Raw genomic sequence first — 15,142 nt, 5'->3', positions numbered from 1 at the left:
TCATAGAGGTTAGGGTCCATTCTGGGCTCTCTATCCTGTTCCACTGATTTATGAGTCTGTTTTTGTGCCAGTACCATACTGTCTTGATGATTATAGATTTGAAGTCTGGAATTGTGGTGCTTCCAGTTTTGGTTCTGTTTTTCAACATTACTTTGACTATTTGAGGTCTTTGTGGTTCCAGAAAAATTTTAGAATGAGATAACATTTAAATTTTCTATGAGATTAGAGTTTTGGATTTTTAATACAATAAAGTAAAAATAAAACTATAGGCTCTGCCTGGAATAATTTTAATTAACAGAGTAAAATGATACAATGAAACAGAGTTGAACAATAACAACTGTTTAGAAAGTTATATACCACTTTGTTAGAATGCCAACCAATACACTATTTTGACAGTCATTTAGTCCACAAGAATATTATTTCTCACCAAAAATCAATCAATCAATCAATCAATCAATCACCATTTGTTTCTGTTGCCTACAGGATAGAGTACAACGTTCCTTAAAAATCCTTCTTAACTTGGGGAGGAGTCAAGATGGCGGAGAAGTAGCAAGCTGAGACTGCTTCAGCTAGCCGGAGATCAGCTAGATACCTTATCTAAAGATTGCAAACACCTGAAAATCCATCGGCAGATCGAAGAGAAGAAAAACAGCAATTCTGGAAACAGAAAAACAACCACTTTCTGAAAGGTGTATTCTTTTTTAAAAAATTCTTTTCTTTTCTTTTTTTTTTTTTTTCTTTTTGTTTTTTTTTTTTTTTTTTCTTTCTTCCTTTTTGAACCTCTTTTTATCCCCTTTCTCCCCACTCACGATTTTGGATCTCTTCTAATTTGGTTAAAGCATATTTTCCTGGGGTTGTTGCCACCCTTTTAGTATTTTACTTGCCCCTTCATTTAGTCTTATCTGGACAAAATGACAAGACGTAAAAATTCAACACAAAAAAAAGAACAAGAGGCAGTACCGAAGGCTAGGGACCCAATCAATACAGACATCGGTAATATGTCAGATCTAGAGTTCAGAATGACAATTCTCAAGGTTCTAGCCGGGCTCGAAAAAGGCATGGAAGATATTAGAGAAACCCTCTCGAGAGATATAAAAGCCCTTTCTGGAGAAATAAAAGAACTAAAATCTAACCAAGGTGAAATCAAAAAAGCTATTAATGAGGTGCAATCAAAAATGGAGGCTCTAACTGCTAGGATAAATGAGGCAGAAGAAAAGAATTAGTGATATAGAAGACCAAATGACAGAGAATAAAGAAGCTGAGCAAAAGAGGGACAAACAGCTACTGGACCACGAGGGGAGAATTCGAGAGATAAGTGACACCATAAGACGAAACAACATTAGAATAATTGGGATTCCAGAAGAAGAAGAAAGTGAGAGGGGAGCAGAAGGTCTACTGGAGAGAATTATTGGGGAGAATTTCCCCAATATGGCAAAGGGAACGAGCATCAAAATACAGGAGGTTCAGAGAATGCCCCTCAAAATCAATAAGAATAGGCCCACACCCCGTCACCTAATAGTAAAATTTACAAGTCTCAATGACAAAGAGAAAATCCTGAAAGCAGCCCGGGAAAAGAAGTCTGTAACATACAATGGTAAAAATATTAGATTGGCAGCTGACTTATCCACAGAGACCTGGCAGGCCAGAAAGAGCTGGCATGATATTTTCAGAGCACTAAACGAGAAAAACATGCAGCCAAGAATACTATATCCAGCTAGGCTATCATTGAAAATAGAAGGAGAGATTAAAAGCTTCCAGGACAAACAACAACTGAAAGAATTTGCAAATACCAAACCAGCTCTACAGGAAATATTGAAAGGGGTCCTCTAAGCAAAGAGAGAGCCTACAAGTGGTAGATCAGAAAGGAACAGAGACCATATACAGTAACAGTCACCTTACAGGCAATACAATGGCACTAAATTCATATCTCTCAATAGTTACCCTGAATGTTAATGGGCTAAATGCCCCTGTCAAAAGACACAGGGTATCAGAATGGATAAAAAAACAAAACCCATCTATATGTTGCCTCCAAGAAACACATTTTAAGCCCGAAGACACCTCCAGATTTAAAGTGAGGGGGTGGAAAAGAATTTACCATGCTAATGGACATCAGAAGACAGCAGGAGTGGCAATCCTTATATCAGATCAATTAGATTTTAAGCCAAAGACTATAATAAGAGATGAGGAAGGACACTATATCATACTCAAAGGGTCTGTCCAACAAGAAGATTTAACAATTTTAAATATCTATGCCCCCAATGTGGGAGCAGCCAACTATATAAACCAATTAATAACAAAATCAAAGAAACAAATCAACAATAATACAATAATAGTAGGGGACTTTAACACTCCCCTCACTGAAATGGACAGGTCATCCAAGCAAAAGATCAGCAAGGAAATAAAGGCCTTAAACGACACACTGGACCAGATGGACATCACAGATATATTCAGAATATTTCATCCCAAAGCAACAGAATACACATTCTCTTCTCTAGTGCACATGGAACATTCTCCAGAATAGATCACATCCTCGGTCCTAAATCAGGACTCAACCCGGTATCAAAAGATTGGGATCATTCCCTGCATATTTTCAGACCACAATGCTCTAAAGCTAGAACTCAACCACAAAAGGAAGTTTGGAAAGAACCCAAATACATGGAGACTAAACAGTATCCTTCTAAAGAATGAATGGGTCAACCGGGAAATTAAAGAAGAATTGAAAAAAATCATGGAAACAAATGATAATGAAAATACAACGGTTCAAAATCTGTGGGACACAACAAAGGCAGTCCTGAGAGGAAAATATATAGCGCTACAAGCCTTTCTCAAGAAACAAGAAAGGTCTCAGGTACACAACCTAACCCTACACCTAAAGGAGCTGGAGAAAGAACAAGAAAGAAACCCTAAGCCCAGCAGGAGAAGAGAAATCATAAAGATCAGAGCAGAAATCAATGAAATAGAAACCAAAAAAAACAATAGAACAAATCAACGAAACTAGGAGCTGGTTCTTTGAAAGAATTAATAAAATTGATAAACCCCTGGCCCGACTTATCAAAAAGAAAAGAGAAAGGACCCAAATAAATAAAATCATGAATGAAAGAGGAGAAATCACAACTAACACCAAAGAAATACAAACTATTATAAGAACATACTATGAGCAACTCTACGGCAATAAATTTGACAATCTGGAAGAAATGGATGCATTCCTAGAAACATATAAACTACCAAAACTGAACCAGGAAGAAATAGAAAGCCTGAACAGACCCATAACCAGTAAGGAGATTGAAACAGTCATTAAAAATCTCCAAACAAACAAAAGCCCAGGGCCAGACGGCTTCCCGGGGGAATTCTACCAAACATTTAAAGAAGAACTAATTCCTATTCTCCTGAAACTGTTCCAAAAAATAGAAATGGAAGGAAAACTTCCAAACTCATTTTATGAGGCCAGCATCACCTTGATCCCAAAACCAGACAAGGATCCCACCAAAAAAGAGAGCTATAGACCGATATCCTTGATGAACACAGATGCGAAAATACTCAACAAAATACTAGCCAATAGGATTCAACAGTACATTAAAAGGATTATTCACCACGACCAAGTGGGATTTATTCCAGGGCTGCAAGGTTGGTTCAACATCCGCAAATCAGTCAATGTGATACAACACATCAATAAGAGAAAGAACAAGAACCATATGATACTCTCAATAGATGCTGAAAAAGCATTTGACAAAGTACAACATCCCTTCCTGATCAAAACTCTTCAAAGTGTAGGGATAGAGGGCACATACCTCAATATCATCAAAGCCATCTATGAAAAACCCACCGCAAATATCATTCTCAATGGAGAAAAACTGAAAGCTTTTCCGCTAAGGTCAGGAACACGGCAGGGATATCCATTATCACCACTGCTATTCAACATAGTACTAGAGGTCCTAGCCTCAGCAATCAGACAACAAAAGGAAATTAAAGGCATCCAAATCGGCAAAGAAGAAGTCAAATTATCACTCTTCGCAGATGATATGATACTATATGTGGAAAACCCAAAGGACTCCACTCCAAAACTGCTAGAACTTATACAGGAATTCAGTAAAGTGTCAGGATATAAAATCAATGCACAGAAATCAGTTGCATTTCTCTACACCAACAGCAAGACAGAAGAAAGAGATATTAAGGAGTCAATCCCATTTACAATTGCATCCAAAACCATAAGATACCTAGGAATAAACCTAACCAAAGAGACACAGAATCTATACTCAGAAAACTATAAAGTACTCATGAAAGAAATTGAGGAAGACACAAAGAAATGGAAAAATGTTCCATGCTCCTGGATTGGAAGAATAAATATTGTGAAAATGTCAATGCTACCTAAAGCAATCTACACATTTAATGCAATTCCTATCAAAGTACCATCCATCTTTTTCAAAGAAATGGAACAAATAATTCTAAAATTTATATGGAACCAGAAAAGACCTCGAATAGCCAAAGGGATATTGAAAAAGAAAGCCAACGTTGGTGGCATCACAATTCCGGACTTCAGGCTCTATTACAAAGCTGTCATCATCAAGACAGCATGGTACTGGCACAAAAACAGACACATAGATCAATGGAACAGAATAGAGAGCCCAGAAATAGACCCTCAAATCTATGGTCAACTAATCTTCGACAAAGCAGGAAAGAATGTCCAATGGAAAAAAAAAAAAGACAGCCTTTTCAATAAATGGTGCTGGGAAAATTGGACAGCCACATGCAGAAAAATGAAATTGGACCATTCCCTTACACCACACACAAAAATAGACTCAAAATGGATGAAGGACCTCAATGTACGAAAGGAATCCATCAAAATCCTTGAGGAGAACACGGGCAGCAACCTCTTCGACCTCTGCTGCAGCAACATCTTCCTAGGAACAATGCAAAAGGCAAGGGAAGCAAGGGAAAAAATGAACTACTGGGATTTCATCAAGATCAAAAGCTTTTGCACAGCAAAGGAAACAGTTAACAAAATCAAAAGACAACTGACAGAATGGGAGAAGATATTTGCAAACGACATATCAGATAAAGGACTAGTGTCCAGAATCTATAAAGAACTTAGCAAACTCAACACCCAAAGAATAAATAATCCAATCAAGAAATGGGCAGAGGACATGAACAGACATTTCTGCAAAGAAGACATCCAGATGGCGAACAGACACATGAAAAAGTGCTCCATATCACTCGGCTTCAGGGAAATACAAATCAAAACCACAATGAGATATCACCTCACACCAGTCAGAATGGCTAAAATCAACAAGTCAGGAAATGACAGATGCTGGCGAGGATGCGGAGAAAGGGGAACCCTCCTACACTGTTGGTGGGAATGCAAGCTGGTGCAGCCACTCTGGAAAACGGCATGGAGGTTCCTCAAAATGTTGAAAATAGAACTGCCCTATGACCCAGCAATTGCACTATTGGGTATTTACCCTAAAGATACAAATGTAGTGATCCAAAGGGGCACATGCACCCGAATGTTTATAGCAGCAATGTCCACAATAGCCAAACTATGGAAAGAACCTAGATGTCCATCAACAGATGAATGGATCAAGAAGATGTGGTATATATACACAATGGAATACTATGCAGCCATCAAAAGAAATGAAATCTTGCCATTTGCAACAATGTGGATGGAACTAGAGTGTATCATGCTTAGCGAAATAAGTCAAGCAGAGAAAGACAACTATCATATGATCTCCCTGATATGAGGAAGTGGTGATACAACATGGAGGCTTAAGTGGGTAGAAGAAGAATAAATGAAACAAGATGGGATTGGGAGGGAGACAAACCATAAGTGACTCTTAATCTCACAAAACAAACTGAGAGTTGCCGGGGGCAGGGGGTTTGGGAGAAGGGGGTGGGATTATGGACATTGGGGAGGGTGTGTGATTTGGTGAGTGCTGTGAAATGTGTAAACCTGGTGATTCACAGACCTGTACCCCTGGGGATAAAAATATATGTTTATCAAAAATAAAAAATTAAAAAAAAAATCCTTCTTAACTTGACCTGTCTATAGTTACAATACATATCTTAATATCTATTAAATGTGTTTTTATTACCCAGATATACTGACTTTAATGATACTTTGCCTTACACATGCCTTTCTTTGGACATAACAGATATAAATTATAAATCTAAAAATAAAATTCCACCTTGATTAAAACTGAAATATTCTGTAGGTCATATTGGTATATGAAGTCTTAAAAAGAAAGAATCTTGCTGATATAAGTACTTTGAATCCTTAATGTACTGAGCTGATAAGATAAAAAAAGGCACTTTTAAAGTGGTAAGAAGGAAAGAGCAAAGGGCATATTTAATTCACATTTACAAAGGCCTGGTCTTTTTTATAGTTTTCCAAGAAAGATACATAATTTTTATGGTACTTGAAATACTTCCCTGGAATATAATCTCCAGCATCCACTCATATGATGACTACACATACTAAAGGTAATCTCTAGAATACGCATTATATAATAGACCTATGAAGTAACTATAGTGTAGGGAATTTAAAATATTGTGAAGGAAATGCACCATAATTATTTCAGTCTTCCCACAATTATATAAAATTTTCAAGTTCTTCTATGGGTCACAAAGTTCCAGAATTTCTGGGTACTTGATTATTCACTATAGATTTACTGATAATAAAATGTTTCTAACAGGGAATCATCACTAAAATATATAAATCCTGATTTAATTAATGTATGGTATAACCTCCCTACCCAACTCCCATTTTTTAACTCTGGCTATGTAAACTACAAACTCCTAGCAACCTACAACACTGTATTGTTCAGAGCAGTTGTAGCACCTTCACATCTATAAATCTTTTGTGAAAAAAATAGAATAAATAAGATAAAACAAAATAAGGTAAGAAACATGTCAAATCACGTCTTTTAAATAGTTAAGGCCTAAATATAAGAAATTTATGTATCTGTCCCACTTTCTACATGTCAATGAACACATAACTGTATGCATATATAACACATACAAGCATAAACTTTAGCATACAATTTTCAATTTTCTTGGTATTGTGAAAATATTGAAAGATACTTTGTGAATAGGCCAAAATATATTTAATTTGGGTCTTTATCATAGTTGGTTATAATTTTAAGAGCTTATTTATAGTCTTAAATAAGCATAGATCATCACCTAAAAAGAAAAAAAGAACTAAAACACTAAATTTATTCACAAGAGTCTCAACATCATAACCTCATGTTTCTTTCCACTGTCTTTCCTGATATTGACTGTGAGCTATCATCTGATTAAATCACACTCAAAAAAATGTTTACTTCAAAGTTAAATGCATCAACTACTGATTTCTGGTTTCAAATCATTTCCTAGTAAACTGAACTATGGTGACCTTAAAAAATATATTTAATATCATGTTAACCCATAGAGACTGTGCTCTGTCTTTTTATTGTTAAATTTTGTTAAACCTTGCAGCATCATTCAAAACTAGAGATTTAATAAATGCTCGATAGAAATTTATGAATGTTTTGGTTCTGTTTACTGGATTGTAAGCAGTAAATAGCTTTTATAGATTGGCAAATATTGAGAAGGGAAATATTATTTCTAACCTTTTAAAACATGAAAACGGAAAGACAAAAATGTCAACGTAAAATGAAGATTTTTATTAAATTTAGCAGAAGAAAGGAAGAATCAATTTTTATTTAATGCTACCTAATAAGGAAATAACCTTTCAGGTTTGATTTTTATTTTTAGAGTATGTTCAGCTATAGTTAAATTCTAGCTAACTAGGATATTACTGGAGTCAATTATCCACCAATTATTTAAGGGGATTAACAAGCTGGCAAAATATAAATGTATTTCCATAATCAAGGTAAATTGAAGGTAAGTGATGAAGGAAAATAAAATATCTAGTACATTAACAAGTGGATTAGGGATAACAGGAATATTAGCAGCTACACAAACACAAAAAAAAAGGTTCTTAAGAGGATATATTCCTACACATCTTGGCATCAGGAGAACTGGAACTCAGGCTTTTCTCTTTTAACAAGTCCCTTCCCGTTTTCTGACTTACCGCCCTTTCATCTGTATAGTGACATGGCAGATCTGCATGTTCCCTTCCTGTCCTAATCTACTGTGTGTGGTATCATAGAAAGCTATTTGGTCTTTATCCCTGGCTCCTGTCATAGAACTCCTAAAACTCTTGGAATTTTCTGAGTGATTGGATGATAGGAAACTCTTCTAATGAGGCCGACCTCAGATGGGCGGGACCCTTAGACAGCTTCAGGATGCGGGCTGCTCTCAAGAAAGATGAAGGTATGATTAAAGAGTTGAAAGTTTCAGCCCTATCCCCTGACCTCCAGAGAGAGGAGACAAGCTAGGGAATGGAGGTTGCACTAATCACCAATCACCAATGACTCAATCAATCATGCCTATAAAATGAAACCTCCTTTAAAAGAAACAGTAATAACAGGGTTCAGAGAGATTCTGAGTAGTGAACATATCGAGATGCTGGGAGAGTGGCACACCATGAAAGGGCAGGAGGCTCCCTGCTTCCCCCGCATACCTTGTCCTATGCCTCTCTTCCAAATGACTGTCCCTAATTTGGACCCTTCATAATAAACCAGTAAGTGTGTTTCATTGTGTTCTGTGAGTCCTTCTAGGAAACTGTGGAACCCAGGGAAAGAATTGTAGTCAACAGGGAAGAAGTGTGGGTGGCCTTTTAACTTATGGGGTCTGACTCTAACTCTACTTAAGTGTCAGTAGTGAACAAACTAAATTGTTGGACACCCAGTGTCAGAGAATAAGAGAATTGGAGCATTGAAGAATAGGTTGTTGGTGTCAAAAAAACACCCAAGTGGTAAGTTTTATACTAAGGAAAATATTTTACATGTTTTCGGACTCTTCAGTCATAGACAGCAACTGTCCTTGGAATACACAGGAGTCCTACCTCACTACCACCATCTACATATTTTAGAATATACATGAAGAGAAAGGAGACACTGCATTTTAGGGTTTCTTTTCCTCTTTGAACCATTTTATTGGAAGATTTCCATGCAGGAACTAATTTTAATCCTTTCAACAATACCAAGTTGTGTTTTATTATATTTTATTTTGTAGGGAATTAAACATGAGATCCAGAAAAGTTGAGGAAATATATAATCAAGAATAATGGAGTTGTGATTTGGACTTGGGTATGTCTAATGACGGTGTAGTAAAAGACTATGTGTGGTAAGATAATGGACTGTTCATCCCACCATTCTCTCCCTTGCCTCAGAAACTGTCTTAAGTTACAGAATATCAAAAAGCATTCCTTTACCTACAAACTCATTTACTCATAGTCCTAAATGCCCTTACCTGCTATATATCAGTGGAAAAGAGTTCTCATTTGATTAAACCAGGGTTAAAAACAAAGTTATTATCTGCTTTAGATAAACAATATAAATAGTATGGGCAGACCCTATACCATATTTCCATAGGAAAGTGTGTCAGTTTAGCTTCAACGAGAAGTCTAAATGTAGACTATATTGTGTGGTGTATTAGCCAGATAGGAGGCTAAGTGAATGGATTTACACTCCTTCCAAACATTCCTTTATCACTTAAGCATTTCAACAGAAAGCCATCTTAATTGTGACCAAATTAAATTATACCATAGGGTAGTCAAATGGGTATGGAGACCCCTGGCTCAAATATACTTACTATTTATCAATTCTATCTATCTATATATATCTATCTATATCTCTATCTAATGACTATGGCAATCATCTACCTTAAAAAACAACTGGGAAATTCAAAAGAATTAATAATTCAAGATTTATCCTCATTTTTCTTATGCCAGAATTCCTTTATTTCTTTCCATGAACTCACTCTCATTTACCTGGTCCCTTGATATATATTTCTCTATAAATAGCACAACTGATTAAGCTTTAAGGTCAACATCTATGTTAACTGTTCTATATATTTCAAGAGAGTGATAGCTTATCTGTTTTTTTAATGCAATTTTTATAGAATTGCAACTTATTTTTTTTTCTTTCAAATGCTAGTTTTCCATACTTTTGCCTTTTTCCCCCATGTTAGTCATATTGAGCATAGTCAATAAGGCAGCTCTGGATTAAGAGAATCATGACAACCCTAAACGACTCTGGAGAGTTTTCTTCTTTGTTTCCCAGTCATCTGTCAAATCTGGAGCCATCTTGTAATGATGTGCCAACTCATCTTAATAGATGCACTAGTGTTGTAAGTAAAAATGCCTAATTCAATTTTTTTTTAAACTCATAGCCATTTAGTTATTAAATATACATTTTTATATTTAGTACTAAATTTTTTAAAGTATAATTAATATACAGAGGTCAATTAAAAATTAATAAAAACAAATAGTAAACACACTAAGAATATGTTCACTGTTAATATAATTATCAAAGAAATGTGTGTTAAAACAACCCTGAGTTAACAATATCTCCTACATGGCACATTTGGTTAAGCATCCAACTCTTGGTTTTGGCTCAGGTCATGATCTCAGTGTCCTGAGATGGAGCACCATGTTGGGCTCTGCTCAGCCAGGAGTCTGCTTAAGATTCTCTCTCCCTCTCCCTCTTCCTCACCCTCTCCCCACTTCACACTCTCCCTCTCTCTTCCTCTGCCCCTTCTGCTTGTGCTGCCTCTAAAAAATAAATAAATAAATATTTGGGGGGAAAAAGTATACTTATTACTGTATATAGTCATTAAAGGTAAAATTTTATGAAGGCTAATGGGACTAAAGGTACCATTTTGGAAAAATCATATTTAAAATGTTACAAAACAGCTCTTGCCATTTCGCAGGTGTCTGCGCTGCCTACTCCTCCTAGCCTCTCTTCACCCAGCCAGAGTGGGGACCATGTTCCAACATAGGCTGATGACCTTCAATTACCTGCACTGCAAAGATGAAACAGAATATAGAAACTTTATTGTTTGGCCTGAAGACCAGAAAATCTGACACTAAAAGATTGAAGACACAGGTAGTTTAAGAAACATCCACAGCAGGGACTGGCCCAAATTCTTTGAAAAGTATCTCAGAGATGTGAACTGTCTTTTCAAGATTCAAGATCGACAAGAAGCAATTGACTGGCTTCTTGGTTTAGCCATTAGGCTTGAATATGGAAATAATGAAAAATACAAGGACTTGGTACCTGATAATACAATAAATGCTGACAATGCAGCTAAAAATGCAGAGCCATTGATCAATTCCAATGTAAATAATCTCTATTTTAAGGCTGTTGTAATGGCTTTGGCCAACCTTCTTCAGATTCAGTATCACGATTATCCAATAATGCTTACGGCAACTCACATTTTAGTACAGAAGCTCCTGACAAAGGAGGCAGTTACGAAAGCAAATCAAATAAAAGAGGGCATGCTGGTTGCTTTATTTATTTATTTTTTTAAGTTTATTTATTTATTTATTTATTTGACAGAGATCACAAGTAGGCAGAGAGGCGAGGTGGGGGTGGGGGTAAGGGGGTGATGTGGGAGAAGCAGGCTCCCTGCTGAGCAGAGAACCAGATGCGTGACTCAATCCCGGGAACCTGAGACCATGACCTGAGCCGAAGACAGAAGCTTAACCCACTGATTCACCCAGACACTCTTGCTAGTTGTTTTAGACAAACATGTTCTTGATTTTGACACAGGAGATGCAGCTCCTAATGAAGCTGCTCAAATTCTGTGTTTGCTGCATATGGAAGAGCTCAGAGAGCTATAGACAAAAATTCATGAAGACATAGTAGCTGCTCAGGCAATTACTGTTTACCCTAAGACAGACCACAGGCTGTGGAAAGTTGGAAGACAAACATTTTACAATTTCAGCTTCTCACCTACTTAGTACAATTGGGAACCATGTATGCTCTGGCATGTGTTTGGAAATCAAATATTACATTTCGAAGGAAGGATCCTAGAAAATTGACTTTGTTTCTAGAGATCTCACCATTGATTTCTCTTTAATAAAGTTCAGGAAAATGGGAAAAAGTAAAATGTACAAAATAATAAAATACATACATAAAATAGTATAACATATATACATAAAGTGATATAATTATACAACGATTTTATCTATAGAAACTTACCATTAACCAGATGCTATTTTGAGCCCTTTACCTAGATTATCACAATTAATTCTTACAACGTATTATGGATGTCAGTAATATTGTGTCCCTACTTATATAGCTGTTAAAGTCGAGATGTGAACTTTCATAGCTGCTGGGTTCTTTCTGGGAGAGACTGGTGACTGATGATGACTCTATTTCTCTGTCCTCACAGATTCACTACCATATGGTACGTTTTAATGGGATTTAAATTTCAGCTTGAATTTCGTTACACATGGAGACACTTATCAGAGAAAAGACATGCCCACATACAAATGTATACCACAGAAGTTCCACATCCTCTTCTTGTAAAACAGGTGAAGTCTCAGTTCTCTTTCTTACAGAACAATGAAATGTCCTTTGAATAGCCCTTTTAGGTAGATGCAACAATAATGTAATGGCAGCTGTAGCGAATTTTCTGGTCTCAACAGGGAAGAATTATCTCTAATGTATAGGGACAAAGGATCCAATCTGAGCCCAAAGCTAAGAGGTCCACTTTAAGGATACAGGGAGTTACTTGGATTTTTTAGCAAAGATGTCTGTAGAATTTTTTAAAGCAATACACATATCTTGACTACCAGAAATTTCTTCACAGACTATTACTTCTCATGTTATTTAGTAATAAAGGAACAGTCAAGTTAAGAGCATATAGTCTAAACTGAAGACTTGTAAGTATGCCATCCTGGAGAATGCATAACATTAAATAGTTTCAAAGATTAAGTAATGGCCCTGAAGACAAGATTGGAACTAACATAGACATATATAAGACACACCATATACTAAAGTGTGCTTAAAGCAACACTTTGCAATTCTACTAATTATTTTGATTTATAATTATTACTGCACATATGAATGTACAAAACATAATTACAAACCAAATCCTAGGTTGTTGTAGCAGGGAAGAGGCAGTGTACCTATAACACATAAACTAATATAATAAATCATTTATGCGCAGTTTATGGAACCTATAAATTCCTGCTTAAAGTCTTCTTTTATTACAACTCTAACTCTGAGGAACTTCGGATGAGATGCTCCAGGCAGCAACTACAGGTATTTTTGGAGAAAACTACTAAGTTTTAGCCTTACACAAAGCTGTACAATACTCACATAAGCCAGAAAAAGCAGAACAATACCTATACCTGATGAGCTATTACAGAAAAAGAGCCTGGGGCATCTTCATAATGGGTTGAGTCTCCATTACAAAAAAATAGCTACTTCAAAGCAAAGTGATGTAAGAGCCAGATGATTGAAGGGCAACTTAGAATGAGGACAAATTTTACATGAAAGTATCTGGATATTATCACCTCCTAGCTATTTGCCTTTGCTACATTCCACATGGATTTCACCAGTTCCCTTTTGAAGAAGCATCTTATACCAACTCCCTCATGAGGACCACATATAATATACATGTTTGCATTGACTATAGTTGTATAATGTGGATCAGTTATTTTATTTTATTTTTTAATAATTCTTCTGTTGCTAGAGGAAGTATTCTTTATGTAACTTCAGTTATTTATTTTCTTAAAGATCTACTTATCTATTTGAGAGAGAAAGAGAGCAAGCATGGGCAGGGGGAGGGGCAGACAGAGAAAAAGACTCTCCAGCAGACTTTATGCGGAGTACAGAAGCTGATGCAAGGTTGGATTTCATGACCCTGAGATCATGACCTGAGACAAAATCAAGAGTCAGTTTTCCAACCAAATAAGCCACCCAGACATGCATATTGTGATTTTAAATAGTGTTATGTTAAGCAATTTCTTCTGTGTTTGAAAGACATATATTTAGATTGCCTCTCATTAAAGCCAACAACATTCCAAGGTCTCCAGAGAGAGATAGACATCACTGTACTCCTCATACAGTCTTATTTTATCAACCTTTTTCCACTTTGGCTCTTCCTATTACTATATGAGCAAATAATAAGAGAAGTGGAACTAAGCTGTCAAAGAGTGGCGCTTCAGTCACCTGTGAGGCTTCTCAAAGTTACACACATCCTTTCTTCGCCCCTCTCCCTTCCATGGTTTCAGACTCCTAGCTTCATTCCCAAGGAATGGAGGCACAGGTGAGGTATTATGAAAATCTGAGTTATCTGTGTTAAGCACTGCAGATTAAATAAGCCTCTGAGCCCTATCTATCCCCACTCTCACTCAGCTGGGCAAAACAATGTTGTGGTCCTAGATTACTGCCAGACCTCAATGTCAGCATTGTCAGGGGGACACGGCTGGCATCCTTGGACTTGCCAGGCTCTACAGCTTCATTTTCTACCTGCTTGCCTCCACCCTGTTCTCCCTGCTCTTAATTCTCAAAGTGGGAAGGAGACAGAACAAATATTTTAAATTACAAAGACCTTTCTTCACCGGTCTCATTAGAGGCTGCTTCACCATCGTCCTGTTCTGGACATCCTCTATGGCGTGGTGCACATCTACTGAATAGGGGCAGAGGGTGACTTTTTTTTTTTTTTTTTAAAGAAAAACCTGATTGGGAGGACTGTTGCCAGAAAGAAACATTATGTAAATTTAGTTTTGAAATTATTGACTTCAGTGCTTGCTCTATAACATTATCATTTATATCTGAAGACAAAGAGCCTATAGTATTCTTCAGATGAAATGAAGTGTGAGTCTCCCCACCCCCCAAAAAGAATAATTTAACTAATTATTCTTATATTCTTATATATCTTATAAAGGCTGCTTCTGCCACTTACTAGCTTGGAGGAGCTATTTGTTTTTTGTTTTTGTTTTTGTTTTGCCTTGGTTACTGTAAGGACTTTCTTAGCAAGAGGCTTTCATTAAAGTTAAACTATCCCTGCTCCCCTTTCCCCAGGAGATTCACTTAAAAACAAGTCCCGGAAACCACCTCCAGGAAACAAAGCCTAGATACAAGGGTAGGTCAGGCCAGGTGGAGACATCCAGATCAGTGGGGGGGATGCTTACTGTCTCCCTGGTTACCAAGGAGTATGGGCCCCACCCTATGGGAGCCTTTTGGGTGCCAAAACTAACCAAGGTGTGATAGGCTGGTTCAAATGTCTACTAGAGTAAATTGTAACT

At 36.7% G+C, this 15,142-nt stretch overlaps 1 pseudogene; it reads left to right on the top strand.

Moving 5' to 3' along the window:
- The first annotated feature begins 10,839 nt into the window (after positions 1-10,839).
- On the top strand, positions 10,840-11,842 carry LOC101670629 (annotated as a pseudogene).
- The last annotated feature ends 3,300 nt before the right edge of the window (positions 11,843-15,142 follow it).

The sequence above is a fragment of the Mustela putorius genome, unplaced genomic scaffold, assembly GCF_011764305.1.
Source record: "Mustela putorius furo isolate JIRA1106 unplaced genomic scaffold, ASM1176430v1.1 tig00003859_pilon_pilon_pilon, whole genome shotgun sequence".
In the NCBI taxonomy this organism is placed as follows: Eukaryota; Metazoa; Chordata; class Mammalia; order Carnivora; family Mustelidae; genus Mustela; species Mustela putorius.
This window is presented reverse-complemented; position numbering and strand designations above follow the sequence as displayed.